The sequence below is a fragment of the Calonectris borealis genome, unplaced genomic scaffold, assembly GCF_964195595.1.
Source record: "Calonectris borealis unplaced genomic scaffold, bCalBor7.hap1.2 HAP1_SCAFFOLD_88, whole genome shotgun sequence".
Classification (NCBI taxonomy): Eukaryota; Metazoa; Chordata; class Aves; order Procellariiformes; family Procellariidae; genus Calonectris; species Calonectris borealis.
This window is the reverse complement of record NW_027441484.1, coordinates 7,842-26,093: the sequence shown is the minus strand read 5'-3', so window position 1 is coordinate 26,093 and position 18,252 is coordinate 7,842. Positions and strand designations below refer to the sequence as shown.

Here is an 18,252-nt window from a genome sequence, read left to right as displayed (position 1 = left end):
GGACTGGCTCTCATTGGATGACCTTTTGGAGTGGGGAGAGGAAAAAGAAAGAAATCCCATTCAGTTCCTCTGAAGGTAATTTTTTTAAAGAAATTCTGAAGTTACAGTTACTTACCAGTTGTGGGTATTGCTTGTCCTTGGGGGCCCAGAAGACTTGGTAATGCTGGTTGTCTTTGTACGGGAACCTGATAGACATCTCAAAAAACCATTAGTAGGCTTGAGTTCTGAAGGTTTGAACCAACTCTCCCGTGGAGAAGAATGTGGATTAAATGCCGAACTATCCGTTTGTTGCAGACCACAGTAAGTCACCAGAGTTGGCTATATCATTTTCTATGAGAGAAATGAATCCCACCTCTCCTTTGCCAGAGGGCAAATGTAAATTGCAGGCTCAGGGTAAAGTTTGTCTCCGAGTAACTACATTTTATAAATGGAAGAAGTCTATGTTACAGCTCCTACAAAACGAGATCCATGACAGAAACACAGAAGTGCTACCAAGTGCATTTTAAAACAGCCACTCATGTCAGCACACAGCAGTATTTTCTTAGTTTATAGCAACAGGAAAACTCCAGTCTGTTTCACACATGGGATTTGATAAAAGTCAGAGGGGGCGGAAATCTCAGTCCAACAGCTACTTGTTAAATTTTGCAAGAAGCCTTTGAAACATAAACCAAAAGCAAAACGAGCTTTCAGAGAGAACGACTCCACTGCAAACACTACTGAAATGTTTTGCAGAAATACAGATTCTTAGCATACCACACGTTTAACCAACTTCCAGGGGCATGAACAGTAGGACCACCCTATTTTAATATTCAAAAGTATCACAGATTCTATGGTTAAGCACAATGACAGTGCTTCCTGCCCCGTAATTACAGATGCTGGCCAACTTGGTTGCATAGCCACTCAGACATGCACGCATGGTTTCTCTCGCTCACTTTTTGGCCAGTCCAATTAATTCCATACTTACGCATTAATAGTTGGTATTGCGTATTTTCCAGTGTTGGTCAGCATAGCACCCTTTGTATTGGGGTCTTTCACCTCCATCATGAAACTCCTTGGAATTCCTGTGCTCTTTAATTCTGGGAACAGGCTCAACATTTTTGTCCTGTTAAGAAAAGAAATGCAGACATATCTCCTTTTAAGACCCACACTTAAAATGACATTTCAATGATTATTTTAAGCAGCAAAAGCCTTTAATCCTCTCCTTTTACCTAGCATAAGGGTTGCTCGACTACAATACTTATTTTCCTAAATGAATATAGCCAGGATGTTCCAAAGGCTTGAGCAGTGTTTTGAACTCATTCCATTCTTTGGCTTAAGTTCAGGTTCTTTAAGGGTGAAATATCCCTTAGCTCACCATCCACTCAGAAAAGAGATACAAACCCGCTCGTCCTCCAAAGCGCAATTCAGAGCACAAATATTCAATAGATGGGGTCAACAGAAACATCTTGGTTTTACATGAAATACTAAAAACTGTGAACTGTCATTAAACAGAGTTAAAACCAGAAACATTTCCAGTAATATTGAAATATATAAAAATATGCATGAAAGTTCACAGAGCAAGATCTGTGGACATACTTAATGTCTATGACCTAGAAAAAAGAAAAGTTTACATTTATAATGCCAGGTTTCCCTTGGATTTTGAAGGGCTTTGCAACATTGCCATATGAACCTCTGTCTTTCACCCCAAGAGAAACAATTCGTAATATGAGTATTCATGGATTTGTTACGTAACTGCCAAGGTAAAAAAATGAAAAGCTAAGGAACGCCAGAAGTCCCCCACAGTCTTACCCCATTTGTTGGGCAGTTCTTTATACAGTCGCCAGGTTTTCCGCAATGAAAGCAAGCATATGATGGTGGAGGTGGACCCCAGGGTTTCTTCATGTAACTAAAAGGGTTTGGGGCAAAGAAGAAAAAGGTATGCACGTGTCTCTCTCGTTAAAACAAACTTCTCTACAATTTTTCCATAATCTTCAAAGAACAGATTTGACATTATCAACACTTACTTGATTGGATCATATTCCTGGCAAGACTGTAGCATCATAGCTTTTATTTTATCTTCTTCAGAAGCATTGGCTTCAGCCAGATTGGCAGTCTGTTTAACAGGTAATTATTTGACACATACATTAGAAACACATTTAAGCCCACACTGCCAAAGAGAACACCACTCACCCAACCCTGTAAAGAGCAGCACAACGCCAGCTGAGGTTGCATGAAAACAGCTGCTTATATGAAACAGAGTTGTCCAAAAGATGTTCTGGGGAGTCCTTACATCATTACAGGCTGTTTATGTGCCTGTTAACCTACTTGAAAAGACGTTCCTGGGCACTCAAAACCTTAGGCTCTTCATGTGCCCCCCCACTAACTTCTTCATGGGAAGCAATTTAACTACAATAAGCAAAACCTGCAGTTTTTTCCAGTTGACCGTGTCCTTTTAACATACAAATTGTAATATAAACGTTATGCAGAACTGGATCTTCAAATTATTGAAGGCAGCTGATTTTTTTAAAGTAGTATTTGTTCAACTGTTTTTATTACACACTAGTACAGATACAAGCAGGGTCTAAGGGAGTGACTGTAAATGATTTGGACCCTCAAGCACCTATCATTCAGATCAACCACTCATGGTTTTGGTTTTAGATGCATTCATTCACAAAAGCAACCAACTTGTTTCAGCATTTTGTTAAAGGGCTGTTTCATATACACAGCTTTTTCTCAACTGTTACATAATCCAGATCGACATCTATGAAATCATTTCCATTAACATTTACAGAAGACTTTACAGATACTTGACTAATTTGTTTGAACCCAAGCGGTTTACAAAACACATCCAAAACCCACAAGACATTACTAGGAATAGACCAAAATTCAGGATGGCATTTAATGCATAAGAAAACAGAAAACTTTTTACAACACATTGCCTCCATGCTAAGCCAGTCTGCACTGAGGAGGTTAGAGTAAGGAACCGTTTGGAGCTGCTTTATCTTATGTTCCTCTATTTTTCTGAAATACTTACATTTTCTCAAAAGCTTAAATGTGTACACCACTTGGACAGTTTTTCACATTTTAGAGTAAAACTTCACCTGAGTTTACAGAACCAAGGACATGTTTAGGGACAGCGCTAACAGAGACCAATTTCTCCTGGTGGCTACCTTCCAAACTATTTTTTTTTTTCTTACCAAATGTCCACAATTTAATTTCTGCAGTGAGAGAGGGAAGAAGTTACCAGTGGGAAGAGATTTTTCTTTCTGGGAAAGGAACTCCAGCCTTTATTTTCAGAAGAAAGAACTAGCTCCTCTGCATTAGGCCCTGCCTTCTCTAATCTTTGTAACTTTAAAGACTAGTAATTTAATTGGCTAGCACTACGCCTTTTCACAAAGTGCAATCCCTAGTGCTTTCCCAGACAAAGTTACACGTTGTTGAGCAAAAAATGCAAGCAGTTCCGTAGCAAAACATGGCATTACAACAGTTTCAGAAGGTCACGTTTGCTAATATGCCACACATACGCATCAGTATTTTCCTGTAAACAATTAGGTGCATTTACACAATTTACACAGTCTGCGATCAAACAAACTAGATTGTGTTGTCCACTGTATATATACTACAGTGTATGAAATTGTGCAGCATTCAAAGCATGGATCTATAACTGTAGCGCCTAGAAATTCAAAAATAGCCATGCAGTTGTCCGTGTTCCAGAAACGCTTCTATTTTGGCTCTTGCAAACCCCCCTGAAATGTCCGTCACTTACAGCCAATTAAATTCTTCTGTGAAAATTGTGTTAGTTTCCAATGCAAAATGAACGAAAAGTATGAAAAACGGTAAACAGCTTCTGAAGTGCTTCTTCTTTGTGTCTTGAAGATGAGTAATACTGCAACATTACGTTGCGGCTGATAAGGTCCTCCCCCTTCTATCTTCCCAAACTGGCAACTACTCTTTACCAGGATAGTATCAAAATATACACACATTATAAAGTTAAAAGAAATACTTTAAATTATTAAAAATTAAATTAAAGGTTTGTTCACATGACAACAGTTCTCCAGCTAGAGATCACAGTATAAGATTTAAAAATACAAAGCAAACACTTTTTTTTTAAGAATATATATGTACCTTAGTAAGCTGGGCCAGAGAAATAGATGCAGAAGAGTCATCAATCTGTTCACAAAAAATTAAACTCATATTCAAGTTCTACAATCAAAAACAGAGCAATAGTTAACCTCTACTGTAGTCTGACAGTCTGCACTATATCCTCCGAGTGTCACTGAAAGAGCCATTTCCAACCTAGTGTAGTTGGTATTTGTTCAAAACAAAGTCCAAACCTGTGACAGCTTAAGAGTGCCTATGTGGTTAAGGAGAAGAAGCTAAACTAACCAAACCCGCTGGAGATCAACTTCTTGCTCCAGAATATCTCAGAGAGGGACCCTTGTCAAATGCTCACAGCTGCTTAAAAGTCGAAGGGGTAAGGAAGCTATCAATTTTCAGCTAAAAAGGATTTTAAAAAAATATTTATTTGAGAAGGAAGCATCACTACAGGAAACTTCTTTTCAGTGTGGTTTGTAAACTAATCAGCCAAGTATTTCCTTGTGTTACTTATTTCTGTTTTCGCAGCAGAACGACAGTGTCTTCAAACCTGAAGAAAAACGCTGCCCCTTTTCCAAATGTAAATTCAAAGTGGCAGTATCCTAAAGAAAAGCTTAGCCTTTGGGAAATTAAAGCAGCATCCAGCCCTGAAGTCACCCAGATCCAAAAACGTACTGCAGGCAGAGGTTAAGAAAAATGACAGGGATTTTACCCTTTACAAATGCACCCGGCTCTAACCTTGTGCCAAAATTTGTACACTGGGTTTTACGTATTTTCATTTGCAGACAAACTATTAAACTAAACTGCTTCATCTGATAAAGTGGAAAGGTCAAATGTAGAACTTTAGAATACCACTTTGTGTAGCAACGATATTTAAATTGACAGCAATCTATTAAAGACAGTTATGCACTCGGAGGGGCCCAAACAATATCACTTCAATTATACAGTTTCAGGAACAAATACCCAAGTCTTTAAGGACATGAAAAGGAAGCATTTAGCTGCACAGAACTGTCCTCAAAACGTGTGGGACATGTTGGTTTTGGTATTTGTTTGAACCCCCAAGGCAAAAGTAAGAAACAGTACCAAGTTTAACAATAATGGTTTCTCAGTGGTTTTTGATAACATTTTCAAAAACCATGTTCAGTTGTGCAGACCTTGAACCTACGTGATCTAAAAACGATTGTACATTATCTGTACAACACAAAGTCATTCAGGAGATAGTCTAGCATATCCAGTATGAAATACAATGCATTACTAGGCACAAACACCAATATTCACATTAGATAGAACTGTGCCAATGATGGCAGTACTCCGTTTCCACTATGCTGAATCAAATACATTGTATTTACAACATATACTGTGTTTTACTGGAAAATCTATTCAGTTAATGTTTGGAAAATTAATCCAAGGCTACCTTAAGTGCAGCGTGCAGCAAAAAGTGTGAGATTGTGTTTTTACATACTGCTTTTGATGTTCCACTTACTGGCTCAGTTTGACTTCTAGAAGAAGAAATAAAGGTGATCAGAACTTCAAATACAGCACTTGTACCAAAAACATAAAGCACTGAAAACAGATTATAAAACCTGAACATCAAAACTTTAGGTTCTGATAGTCTAGTGAATGTGGAAATTTATTCATATACATAAACCGTTGTCTCTTGGTACATTCAGTGCAACTAAAAAAACCCCCCAGAATCCCATTTCTGCTTTGTCACAAATTACTCTAAGGCTTACAGATATAGAACACGACCGTGCAAGGGGAAGTCCTCAGATAGTTTGTCTCTGCTACATAAGTATCAAAACCAGGAAGTCTGTACTACAGTTTTGTGTTCATAAATAATCAACCATCAAAATACGAAGGTAACTTTAGCCAATCTGTGTATCGCTAGTATTACAAATAGGTACCAGATGGAGTCCTTTAGTTTCTAAGAAAGAACAGCGATAGTCTAGACACTTCCAAGTGCACCTTTACTTAAGTGAAAAAAATCAGTCATCTGACAAATAACAACAATGTCAGCAGCATCGTCTTTAGAACAGTGTTTCTCTGTGGAAGCCCAAGCACTGTGTTCAGATATCTTAGCCATGAAAGTGCCAAAACACTAAATGTGTTACATATGCTATATGGACTAAAAATAGTAGTAGAAATGTCACCTGAAAGCAGGTCCTAGGCCTTTGTGCGATTTAGGAGACCTGTGACAAAAAAAAAAGGTCTTGGTTGCCAGAATTTGCTTCAAGATAATCTTGAAAATGCTACGATATTTTAGGAAATATTTATTAAATTTGAAAACTTGCTGAGATTCCACATACTCATTGATCTGTATCTGCACGCTACTCATCATGAATCAGCCATGCAACCATTGATGTCGTTAACAAACAATTCTGGGGTCCGGGAGGGACCCTGGGAGTGGGGTAGGGGGACATTTGGGGACAGAGCTGATTCTCGGGAAAATGGGGACACCATGTGGGGGGTTGAGACTGGGAGGGATGACCCTGGGGAGGTGGGGGGCACCCTGGGGAGAAGGGATCCCACCCCCCACACCTGCAGCCACCCCCAGGGGCAGCTGGGACCCCGACCCACTGGGGAACCAGGATGGGAACGATGGGGACTCACTCATGGATACTGCACAGGTAATAAAATAGTTCATGCTGCACCCTGTTGTAGGGTCTCTGGGGTCCCCTGGGCTCTGGGCGCCGAGTCCCCACCACAGCCAGCCCTTCCCGGGGGTCCCCAGGCTGCCGGGCTCCTCTGGCCCCAGCCGGCGGGAGCTGTGTCCTCCCAGCCGCTGGCCACGCAATGGCAGCACCGACCCACAGCCACGCAGAGACAGGGCTGGGGACAGGGCCGGGGGATGCCTGCGCTCCACCTGGGTCTGCAGGGCTTGGGCAGGGGGGGACCCGGCATTCTGCAGCTCCGCTCCCACCCTGGGGACCTCAAACACCCCCGGGGCAAACGGTATCCCCAGCATGTCCACCTGACGGGGGGTGGCCTGTGCCCCTGCACACCCGCGTGCGTGGCGGGGGGGACGGGGGATGTGTCGCTGTCCCTGTTGCTGGTGGCAACCGGTATGGGGGGAAGGTGACAGTGAGGGTCCCCGCCAGTGGCCCAGAGCTCGTCACCGCTGGGGGGACAGGGGACAAGCAGGGCCAGCACCAAGGAGCGATGGCAGCACAGCCCACTCTCTGGGGGTCCCCACCCCCTGTCCCCAGAGCCCAACGATCAGCCGCGGGGACAGGGGATGGGGAGCTGCCCCAGGGATGGGGACAGCACCGGGACACGCCGACACTCTTGGGGGTGCTGGCATGCGGGGGGGGGCACCCTAACTGTTGCCACCCGGGATGACGAATGCACCGGGATGAGGGATGCACCGGGATGGGGACTGCGCATGGAGGGGCCAGAGCCGGCGCGCGAACGCCGGGCTGCAGTACCACACTTCGGCTTCGGGGCGGCAGCAGCAGTGAGCACCCGCCGGGCGGCGTGTGCCCAGGGGCGGCACCGGCGGTGCAGCTCCGCGCTTTGCGCGCCCAGCGCCCACTGGCACCGCGCACGTGGGGCAGCAGCGGCGTTTCCTTACCAGGACGAAGCAACGAACGCGGCAGCATCACCCCGCAGGCACCGCAGTACGGCATTGCCGTTCCCGGTGGACGGCAGCGCGGAGAAAGGGGGCGCCACCGCGCATGCGCGGCTCAAGAGCTGCAGTACCGAATTTTGGTCGCTCGGTGGCAGCAGCGAGCAAAAAAAAGCGCGCCACCGCGCACGCGCGGCGCCCCACCTGCAGTACCGAATTCTGGTCGCTCAGTGGCAGCAGCGAGCAAAGAAAAGCGCACTGCACGCCACTGCGCATGCGCAGCTCAAGAGCCACAGTACCGAATTCTGGTCACTCGGTGGCAGCAGCGAGCAAAGAAAAGCGCGCCACCGCGCATGCGCGGCGCCCGACCTGCAGTACCTGATTTTGGTCGCTCGGTGGCAGCAGCGAGGGCGGCAACGCGCGCCACTGCGCATGCGCGGCTCATGAGCTACAGTACCGAATTTCGGTTGTTCGGTGGCAGCGGCGAGTGCGGTAAAACGCGCCGCTGTGCATGCGCAGCTCCCGAGCTGCAGTACCGAATTCTGGTCGCCGCGTGCCACCATCGCCTCACCGACCCTTTCCCGATCTCTCCGCCCCGTTTGTACCATCGGAAGACGGTAACTGCTTACTGGCGGTACTGGGCTTAGATTTCCCTGCCCTTTTCCCACTCGTGGCCCAGGCACTAATCTTCATCGCCTCTGTACCAAAAAGCACCCGGTGGCTCCAGCATTTCAGTCCTTTCCCTTTGGCCGCTTTACAAGTCCCGTGGTGGTTTCTGCCCGTGCCCCCCAGCCCATTACCCGGGGAGGAGAAGCAGCACAGGGAACCTGTGGAACAGGTTTCTTTCTAACCCGGAGGAAGCCCCAGGGATCGCTGTCTCGGTCTGCATGTGGCCATCTGGGTTGTGGGAGTGACAGCAGCGACTCAACCGATGCTGGAGAGAGATTTAAAAAAAATAAGGCCACACGGGTGACACCCTGAGAGCAGGGGAGGGGCAGCTATGTCCATCAGGAAACCGCGCTTCTGAGCAGACCCGGTGCCAGTGGCTGACCTGCAAACGAGCGATACGCTGGTGGTCCTGGGGCTTTGTTGCGGTGTTTGCACCTTTCTTCACCTCTGTGCTATCAGCACTCTGCTCTCCTCATCCTGCTTGCCACGCAGGGCTTGTCACTTGGAGAAGAGACACTGCACGATGTTGCTTACCACCCTGCCCTCCAGCGTGCAAAGTTATTAGAAATGAAGCAGGGAAAGCCAAGAAGCCTGTTGGTGTATTAGGCGTCCTCAGCAGATGACCGTACAGCCCAGCAGGTTCCATCCTTGCTCTGTACAGGGCGCGTAGCTCTGCACTCCTTGCCGCTCCTGCCAGCAAGCGTCACAGTTGCCCTTCGCTGCCTGCAACACGCAGTACTTTTAGTAGGCTGGAGGGGCTGTTCTGCCAACGTGACAGGTGAGCAGCTCGGTTCCTTTAGCTGCCTAAATTGCCTCCTTGAAACAATCACTTCAACACATGGTTTCTTTATTTTAGACCCCTCTGCATATCTCCTGGCTTGCAAGCCATTTTCAGCTAGCAACACAGCTAAGTACGGTGCTGGTAGAAACCCAGCTGCCATCTCGCTCCGATGTCAAAAGGCTTTTGTAACTTGAACCCCCGATTGTTTTGCCTTCAAGACTGCAAGGCGAGGAATACGCCTCTACTTGAACAAGCAAGACCCCTGCCAAATAGCTGAGCTGTGCACAGTGATAGGTGGCTGCCTGTGACCGACACCTTTTTCTGCTAAAACCAGAGCACGCTTCCCTTGTGAAGAGCCATCGGCAGTACAGAACGGACCTGAGCTCTCCTTGCACCGGCTCCCCAGAGAACGGCGTCTTAGTTCGACTGAAGCGTGCAGCAGCCTGTCGTCATCCCAGCCCCTCGCCCTCGAGCGAGTGGCTGCCTGTAGCAGCGGCAGAACCGCTGCTGCGCAGAGGGGAAAGGAATGGCTTGGCCTCAAGCTCTGCGGGCTGCCTGTGGCCCCTGCGGAGCCGACGACCTCGGCAGCCCATACAAAGGGCGAAGCTAAAAACCTGAGAAGGAGTCACAGGGTGTAGCAGTTTCTGCAACAACCATACTTCCCAGCCTGCTGATGGAGCACAAGGCACTTTAAGCAGCAGGAAAGAACAAGGATGGCCTATCAAGATGGCAGGAATAACACGGAGAGCCTAAAGCATTTAGCCAGGCAGGGCTTGCAACTCACCTTGTGTCATGGTTTAATCCCAGCCGGCGACTAAGCACCGCACAACCGTTCACTCACTCCCCCCTCAGTGGGATGGGGTAGAGAATTGGAAGGGCAAAACTGAAAAAACTCCACTTGTAAGGAAAAGCAGGGGGGGGGAAACCAACAGAGAGAAAAACCCAAGACAGACAAGCGGTACAAATGAAAACAATTGCTCGCCACCAACCGACCGATGCCCAGCCAGCTGCAGCCCAGCAGCGGCCCCCCTGCCAACCTCCCCCCGAGTTTTATTACATGACATCATATGGTCTGGAACATCCCCTGGGTCCGCCGGGGTCAGCTCTCCCAGCGGTGCCCCCTCCCAAACCCTCACGCACCCCCAGCCCGCTCGCCGGCAGGGCGGGGCGAGGAGCAGAACAGCCCCCGGCGCCGTGCAAGCGCTGCTCAGCAGGAACTAACACACCCCTGCATCATCAACGCCCTTTTCAGCACAAACCCAAAACGCAGGAGGAGGGAGAGCGGGGTGGGAGCGGGGTGCGGGGGAGCGGGAGGGGGGTGTCAGAGTTTGGGCGGGGGGCAACGGGCAGGTTGGCGGGGCAGGCAGCACCCCAGGGGTCCGGGGCAGAGGGGTTACGGGGAGGCAGTGCGGAACACGGGGGGTGGGAGGAGGGAGAGGAGAGAGGGGGGCAGTGCGGGCACGAGGTAGGAGGGCAGGGGATATGGGGGGCGCGTCACGGGGAAAACCTTGCACGCACGGGGGAAAAACCTCGCATGGGAAAGGGGGGGCAGACACTGGGAGGGGCGGGGGTGGGTAGAAACATGCGTGGGGGGACATGCGTGGGGGTGACCTACGCCAGGGGGTCCGCCCGGGACCATCCACAGCAGATAACTCACCTGGGATAATCCGCAACAGATAATCCGTTCCCGATAACTGACCCGCACTGGATAACCCGCACTAGATAACCACGAGCGATGCCCCTCAAATGGCTGGTGTTTCACCCCAAATTTTCCCCAAATGGCGGGGGGGGTTTGTTTTTCTATAGTATAAAAATTGGGGTTTTTTTCCTTTTCCAAAATATTCAATTTGGAGGTTTTTCAACGCTTTTTCACAACAAAAATTGGTGATTTTTGCTTTTGGTTTTGTGGATGAAAATGGGGGTTTTTTTGCTTTCCAGCTGCACAAATCCAGGTGGATTTGGCTTTCCCGGGAGCTCCAAGTTGGGTATTTTTCCCCAAAAATTGTGAGGGTTTTTTTTTTCACCTCTTGCAGACCCTGAATCAGGGGTTTTGTGGTATTTTTATGCCATGGTGGCAGGTCCCGCTCTGTGTGCATGGCCCTGCAGGGGAAAGTCCCTGTTGGGGGAACTGGCCCCAAATCAGGATGGGAAAAGGCGGAAAAGGAGAACAGGGAAGAGGCAGCTTTTGAAAGCGCTTTTATATCTTCAATATCTTTTATCTTCAATAAAGAGGTATTTCGAGGGGGGGGGGGTCGAGTTTTTAAATCCTTTCTATAAACAGGGTTTCTTTGTATTTTAAAAACCTTATCTGTCATAGACATTTACACTTAATGTATTTACACATATATATATTTAGTGAATATATTTATGTTTCACTTTTACCCCATTTCCCACTTATCCCCCCTATTTCCCACTTATTATATATAATACCTATTCAGACTATATATCTGTTGACTTACATATTTTGACACTTAAATGTCTTTATAGATTTCTCTATTTACACTTACATGTATTTACACCACCTATATCTTTATAGACTTAGATATCTATTTAGACTTAGATATCTGTTAACACTTATATATAATCTCTTAGATTACATACAATATCTATTTAGACTCTCTAGGTAACACGCAGTAAGTGTAGATAGCTATATCTATTCAGAATTTTTTCTATTTTAAATCCCTTCATATACAAAATATATCATCCTTTTTGCATTTTAAAGTCCTTTATTTTTTAATTTATATATACATGAGTTATTTTTGTATTTTAAAACCCTATATATGTGTTTCGAATTTTTTTATACACTAAAATCCTTTATACAACATAGTAGATATAGGTTCTTATTTTGAAATTCTTTTATATATGTAAATGAATATTATTTTTCAATATACATAAAAATCAGAGATTTTTCTCTATTTCAATGCCTCACACATATATTTACAGTTTTTAAAAATTTTTGAAACCTGACTCTGAATTTTCAGGCATTTTTGGTCTGTGACCCTCTTTTTTGGGGGGGACCCCCCCCATTCCCCACTCACCTGCTCCTCCACGGCATCATCACCCCTCGGGTGATGTTGAGGTGCCCCAATGACATCATCACCCCCCCAGACCCCAAAACCCCCCCTTTTTATTCACCTCCCCAAAAAGGCACAAAACAAGGGAAACGGCCCCAACTGGCAGCTCGTTACTTTAATAATGCCATTCACGTATGTACACACGGACCCCCGCCAAAAAGGGGGGCTCTGCTAGAAAAATAAAGGAGGGGCGGCCCCCCCAAACGGTTGCAGACCCCCACAGTCCCTGTCCCGCAGGCTGGCAGCCGGCCCCTTACCCTCAGCACGTTTAACGACAGGCAGGCAAACCTGGGCCGGGGGTCTCTCCTGAGCACCACGGGACGCTTACAACGAGACATCTGAAAAACAAAAATCCCAAATGGTATTTCAGCATATTAAAAAAATAGCACCGAAGGCAGCAGAGGAATTCAGTCAGGATAAGGGATAGGGTAGTAGTTGAGCTAAAGGAGGATGCCAGGCAAACAGGACAGCTCGAAATACAACACGTCCTTTAAAAGCTAGAGCGATTCGAACGCTTAAAATCAGCGTTAAGACTAATTGACACGATTTTGAACGCGTTCTTAGCAGAGAAGTAAACACTATCGCTGGTGTCGGAAAACGCCTCATCCCTTCCTTACAGCACCGCTGCAGGGAGATAACCCCGTGAGGCTGCAGGACAAGGGTGTACCGTAATCAGCATCTACGCTCACGGATCCACCACCACAGCTCCAGCCCTTGCGCTGCTGTTGCTGCTGCACATCTCGCTTGCTTGGTCGATAAAGTTGAAAGTGAAGTGTAAAACTTTGAAGAGTAAAATGAAAAAGAAATAACAAATCTCAGCAATTCATTTTATGCTAAAAAGGTGTGCATACGTTTATCTACATACAAGAAGACGACTTATACCATAAAAGTATTTGATTTTCCTTTTGCATTAATTTAAATTGCAGAGCTGTGAATTCATACCGTTAAATTATCTATCTCTACAATACACAGCTATCATTTGACTGGGGTTTTGCGTGTGTTATGTGACTAGGAAGGACGCCTGGCCAGCTGCGCCGAGACTGATGCTACCGAACTGCCGGGGAAACGCGCCATTGAAAGCGAGACAGAAATAAAGTACTTCAGAGCACTCGGTCAAAAGATTGGGAAAAAAACCCGTAACGTTCAGTTGCCTCTCTTTTTAAACATTTAGAGCAACTACCTAACTGCTTAAGTACGCCTAATAAATTGTATGCTACAGCTATTTGGCAGTTACATTTTAAATGCAAGTTTGTAAATTATACAATTTTAATTTTCTTTTTTAAAGTTTCATTTATGATAGAAAACTATTTTTTATGATAGAAAAATCGGTGAGGCACAAAATCCCCCATATGGTTCTACTTTTGGGAACAAAAAAAAAACGAAACCCAAAGCAAATCCCCAGTGCTGCAATACATAAGGCTACCAAAAAGGACTGGCAGATTTGCTAATGCTTTTGGCTGTACTGAAGCATGCAGAGGAACACGTTTTCATGATCTCTCAACTGTTACAACTGGGAACCAATGACGCCATCAACTGTTGGAAGATGTGCTGTGCTTGGGTCTTTGGGAGGAAATTGACTGGGGGTTTTTTGTTTGGTTTGGTTTTTTGGTTTTTTTTTGTTTTTGTTTTTAAAGAGAACAAAAAGTCTTGTTGCTGATGACTTCTACTGCCAAGTATATCATCTCTGAAGATCCACTCTGATGGGAAGTTCATAAAATGCACCTCCTTTGAATATTTCCATTTTGGAAAATCTCTTTTGAACTGAAGTCAAAAATTACACACTGTAGGTTAAGGAAAAAGGACATTATTGAAGCAATAACTCACCAAAACCACATCAGGACTCACTGTCACTAGTTACAAGGCCGCTAATGTTTCTTGGGAAAGCCTGGAAAACATGCAGAAGCGAAGCCAATTTGTCCTGATTTGTCCATGTCTCTTCTTTGACTTTGATTGCCTTAAGTACAGATACTAGTATGTCAGTAAAGTTTTCAATTACTACTACAAGATATTTTAAATACTTATTCACTGAAAAAGCATAAAGCTTTTATAATGAAAACAAAGTCTGTTTCTTCTGAATATCTGATCTCTTACAAACAGTTTCTTTCCTCTTCTGGTACAAAATTATTTTCACAGTATCATTTAATAGTAAGCGCACAAAAACAGAAGACCATGCTTTCAGGAATAGGAAATAAATGAGGGAAGTAAGCTTTGCATAGGCGTAACATGCTCCAGAACAGACCTTATTTTATTTTAGTATTTGTGTTAAAATATTTAATAAAAAACTATAGAAGGAGAATTGGCACATTCTTAATATTAACTTTAAAGTCCACACTACAAGTACCTTAGGAAAAATGTAGACATACATCATTGACGTACCTTGTATTTACAGACCACTATGGATCCCTTCCATATGCCTTGTACTTTCATGGCTGGATAAAAGTAGATATAGAAAAAAAAAATTTAAAAGCAATGTGACACAAGAGAGACAGGAAATAATAAAAAAATAGGGTTAGACATCTGGATAAAAGTAGACATAGAAAGAAAAGAGAGGGACAGGCAGAAGAACAGAGGAATAGCAAAAAAGGACAGGAGGGATATAAAAAGAGCTGAAGGACAGGCAGCCAGAAAATGAAATACAGAAAAAAGGAGAGAGACAGCGAGCAGGACAGACTGGGGGAGAGATGGCTGCAGGGGGCGGGCAGGGAGAACGACAGAGAATGGGGGGGCTGGGGGAGAGGGACAGGGGCAAGGAACAGCACAGAGGGACAGAGACATAAAAAGAGGATGGGAAGCAGGACAGAGAGATGCAGCATGAAAAAAAACAGGGACAGGGAGAAGGACAGAGAGGCGGAGAGACAAAAAGAGCAACAGGGACCAGGACCCCCGAGGGATAAAGAGAGGGACAGAGGGCTGGATGCAAGAATAGAGAGAAGAACAGGAGTACAGGTAAGTGGAAAAAATGACAGAGAGGGAAAGAGAGAGGGTCAGGGAGCCAGGCAGACAGATGGATAGGCAAAAAGAGAACAATGGAGGAATGAAGAACAGTGCAACAGACAGGAGGAGGCAGGGAAAGGCAGACATGGGTAGGGATCTGGGAGGGGTGGGGGATGTAGAGCGGGGCAGGGAGTTACTGGGACGCGGAAGAAGAGAGATGCACGCCCAAGGGTCCAGGACTCACCACAGCTCCCGCTCTTGGCGCCGCATGGAGAAATGTACAATTCGGATGCTTCTTTCTCCCTCACTCTCTCTCCCCCTTCCTCTTCTGTAGCTCCGGTTACTCAACTGTCATTCATCTGAGAGAGCACAGCTAGTATCTTACAGCTTTTTAAATGTGAGGGTTCATAGATACATAGCATTTCTCTCACTCACACACACAATACATGGACATACTGTACCTTTGGATACATGTACAGACCCTGCATTACACGTTAGCGATGTAGTCTGCTGAGGACTATTAATTGGGATCGTTCCTCACTCAAATCACAGAATCATTAAGGTTGGAAAAGACCTCTAAGATCATCAAGTCCAACCATCAACCCAACGCCACCATGCCCACTACACCATGTCCCTAAGCACCTCATCTACATGTCTTTTAAATACTTCCAGGGTTGGTGACTCCACCACGTCCCTGGGCAGCCTGTTCCAATGCTTGACCACTCTTTCAGTAAAGAAATTTTTCTTAATGTCCAACCTAAACCTCCCCTGGCGCAACTTGAGGCCATTTCCTCTCATCCTATCACTAGTTACTTGGGAGAAGAGACCAACACCCAACTCACTACAACCTCCTTCCAGGTAGTTGTAGAGTGCAGTAAGGTCTCCCCTCAGCCTCCTCTTCTCCAGGCTAAACACCCCCAGTTCCCTCAGCCGCTCCTCACAAGACTTGTGCTCCAGATCCTTCACCAGCTTCATTGCCCTTTTCTGGACACGCTCTAGCACCTCAATGTCCTTCTTGTAGCGAGGGGCCCAAAACTGAACACTGTATTTGAGGTGCGGCCTCACCAGTGCCGAGTACAGGGGCACGATCACCTCCCTATTCCTGCTGGCCACACTATTTCTGATACAGGCCAGGATGCCGTTGGCCTTCTTGGCTACCTGGGCACACTGCCGGCTCATGTTCAGCCGCTGTCAACCAGCACCCCCAGGTCCTTTTCCTCTGGGCAGCTTTCCAGCCACTCTTCCCCAAGCCTGTATCGTTGCCTGGGGTTGTTGTGGCCGAAGTGCAGGACCCGGCACTTGGCCTTGTTGAATCTCATACAATTGACCTCGGCCCATCGATCCAGCCTGTCCAGATCCCTCTACAGAGGGTTTCTCTATTATGCACATGGAGGCATCTTCCAGTTGGATCCATGTTGCTTCACTCTTCAGCTGGTTCGCCTTTTTCCATTCTCTTCAACTTCAGCCACGGCAGCTAGTCTAAAGAGACAGCGACTATTAGACCTTTCACTTTTCACACACCCTGCTAAAATAACAAGGCAAGCCAAGGACGACACAAGCCAACCTAAGCCAGATGCAGTTAACACAACCACGAGAGGAGGAACAGGTAACTTGGTCGTCAGGGCCGCCCCAGGCAACGAAAAGAACGAGCGATTGTTATCGACAGTTATCTTTGTTCACCCCAGGCTGGAACCACCCCACGGGCCTCCGCTCTTCTCCGGGGCACCCGGGGCAGCAACAGGACTCTCACAACCGAATGGGGTACAGGCAAGGCCCTAGCCCGCTCCCAAGAGCTCCTGCGCACCACAGTGCCGAGCGCCGCCGATGCACTACCCCCAGGCGGGCGGGAGACACCCCCGAGCCTGCGACCGCCGAAGGGTCTGGCTCGCCACACCGGTGGACCCGGCCCCCACCTACCGCCGACGAAATGAACCACGCCGCCATGCTGCTCCCGGGCACCGCGCATGCGCAGGCCAGCGGCGGCGCGTGGGAGGGGCCTGAGGCTGCTCCCGGGACGTGCGCATGCGCGAACGCCGAGCTGCAGTACCTTATATCAGTCAACGGGAGGCAGCAGCGCTATTGCGCGCGGGCCATACGTATGCTGCAATACCAGGTTTTCGTCAAATGGCAGCAGTGATCAAGGGCTCGCCCAGGCGCAGTACCACATCTTGGTCACAAGACCAAGCAGCGAGGCCGGCGCGTCACCAGACCTGCAGTACCGACTGTCGGACACTGGGTGGCAGCAGCGAAAGCGGCGGCTCAGCCGAACACGCGCAGGCGCCGCTATGCAGTGCCGCGTTTTGCTCACGAGGTGGCAGCCGTGAGCGGCGCGGCACGACGGCGGGCGCGCTGTCGGTGCGTGCGGCTGTACCGCGTTTCGCTGAACGGCCGGCCCACGAACACCGCAAAAAACTATGGAGCAATGGCAGGAAACTACACCTCCTGCACGGAAGGCGGCTGTAAGAAAGACTACACGTCACCGCAAGCCCCAAAAACTAACATCGCCACCCGGAAGCCCGGTGCCGGAAGACTACCACTCCTGGCTTGCTCCGCCAGCCAACGGCTCCAAGAGGCAGCGTTCTTCAAGTCCTGACCCCGTGGTGACGCCCGTGTCCTCTGCCCCGGCCCCCCCTTACCCGTGCCCCCCTCAGCAGCAGGCCAGGGTTTTTCCTTTACCCGGTTCCCTCTCTTAGACACAGCCCCATATGTCTGTCTCCTAGCCCCTTACGGCCCCTCTGCCGCTCAGAACGTGCTGACTATGGCTCACGCTACAGGAACCGTGTGTGGGAGACAAGCCCCCCCTCCTCCCCCCAGGCAGCAAGGCCAGCGTGTTGGCCCAACACCACCTCTTTCCCCGCAGGATGAGCCCTTCCTGCAGCAGAAATGCGCAGCCACCAGCTCTCTGGCCTACCTCAACCTTGCAGCTGGAACTGTACGCCCCGCAACAAAGCGAGGACAAGAAACAAGGGAAAGCAGGGCAGGCTAAGGGAGAAAAAAAATGCCAAAGCGGGTGCTAATGAGGGAGAGGGCAGGGCTCTCCCCACTCCGCTAGGGCACCCCAAGAAGCTGTAACCAGCCCTCCCAGGGTACTGCCGCATGTCCGGGGTCTGCTGAAGATTTCGGCACTGCTCACACCTTCTGGGGCTGACGTCGCA

The 18,252-nt window shown here is 47.5% G+C and overlaps 2 long non-coding RNA genes across 2 annotated transcripts; both read right to left on the bottom strand.

Annotated features, from left to right (window-relative positions):
* Positions 1 to 8,533: 8,533 nt before the first annotated feature.
* LOC142076674 (uncharacterized) lies at positions 8,534 to 10,882 on the bottom strand. The gene is made up of 3 exons (XR_012671265.1): positions 10,747 to 10,882; positions 9,468 to 9,596; positions 8,534 to 8,573 (listed from the first exon to the last, which is right to left on the bottom strand). It is a non-coding gene; the product is annotated as an uncharacterized LOC142076674 (long non-coding RNA).
* Positions 10,883 to 12,507: 1,625 nt separating this feature from the next.
* LOC142076673 (uncharacterized) lies at positions 12,508 to 15,532 on the bottom strand. Its single transcript, XR_012671264.1, has 4 exons — positions 15,342 to 15,532; positions 14,540 to 14,592; positions 13,988 to 14,048; positions 12,508 to 12,943 (listed from the first exon to the last, which is right to left on the bottom strand). It is a non-coding gene; the product is annotated as an uncharacterized LOC142076673 (long non-coding RNA).
* Between the last annotated feature and the right edge of the window lie 2,720 nt (positions 15,533 to 18,252).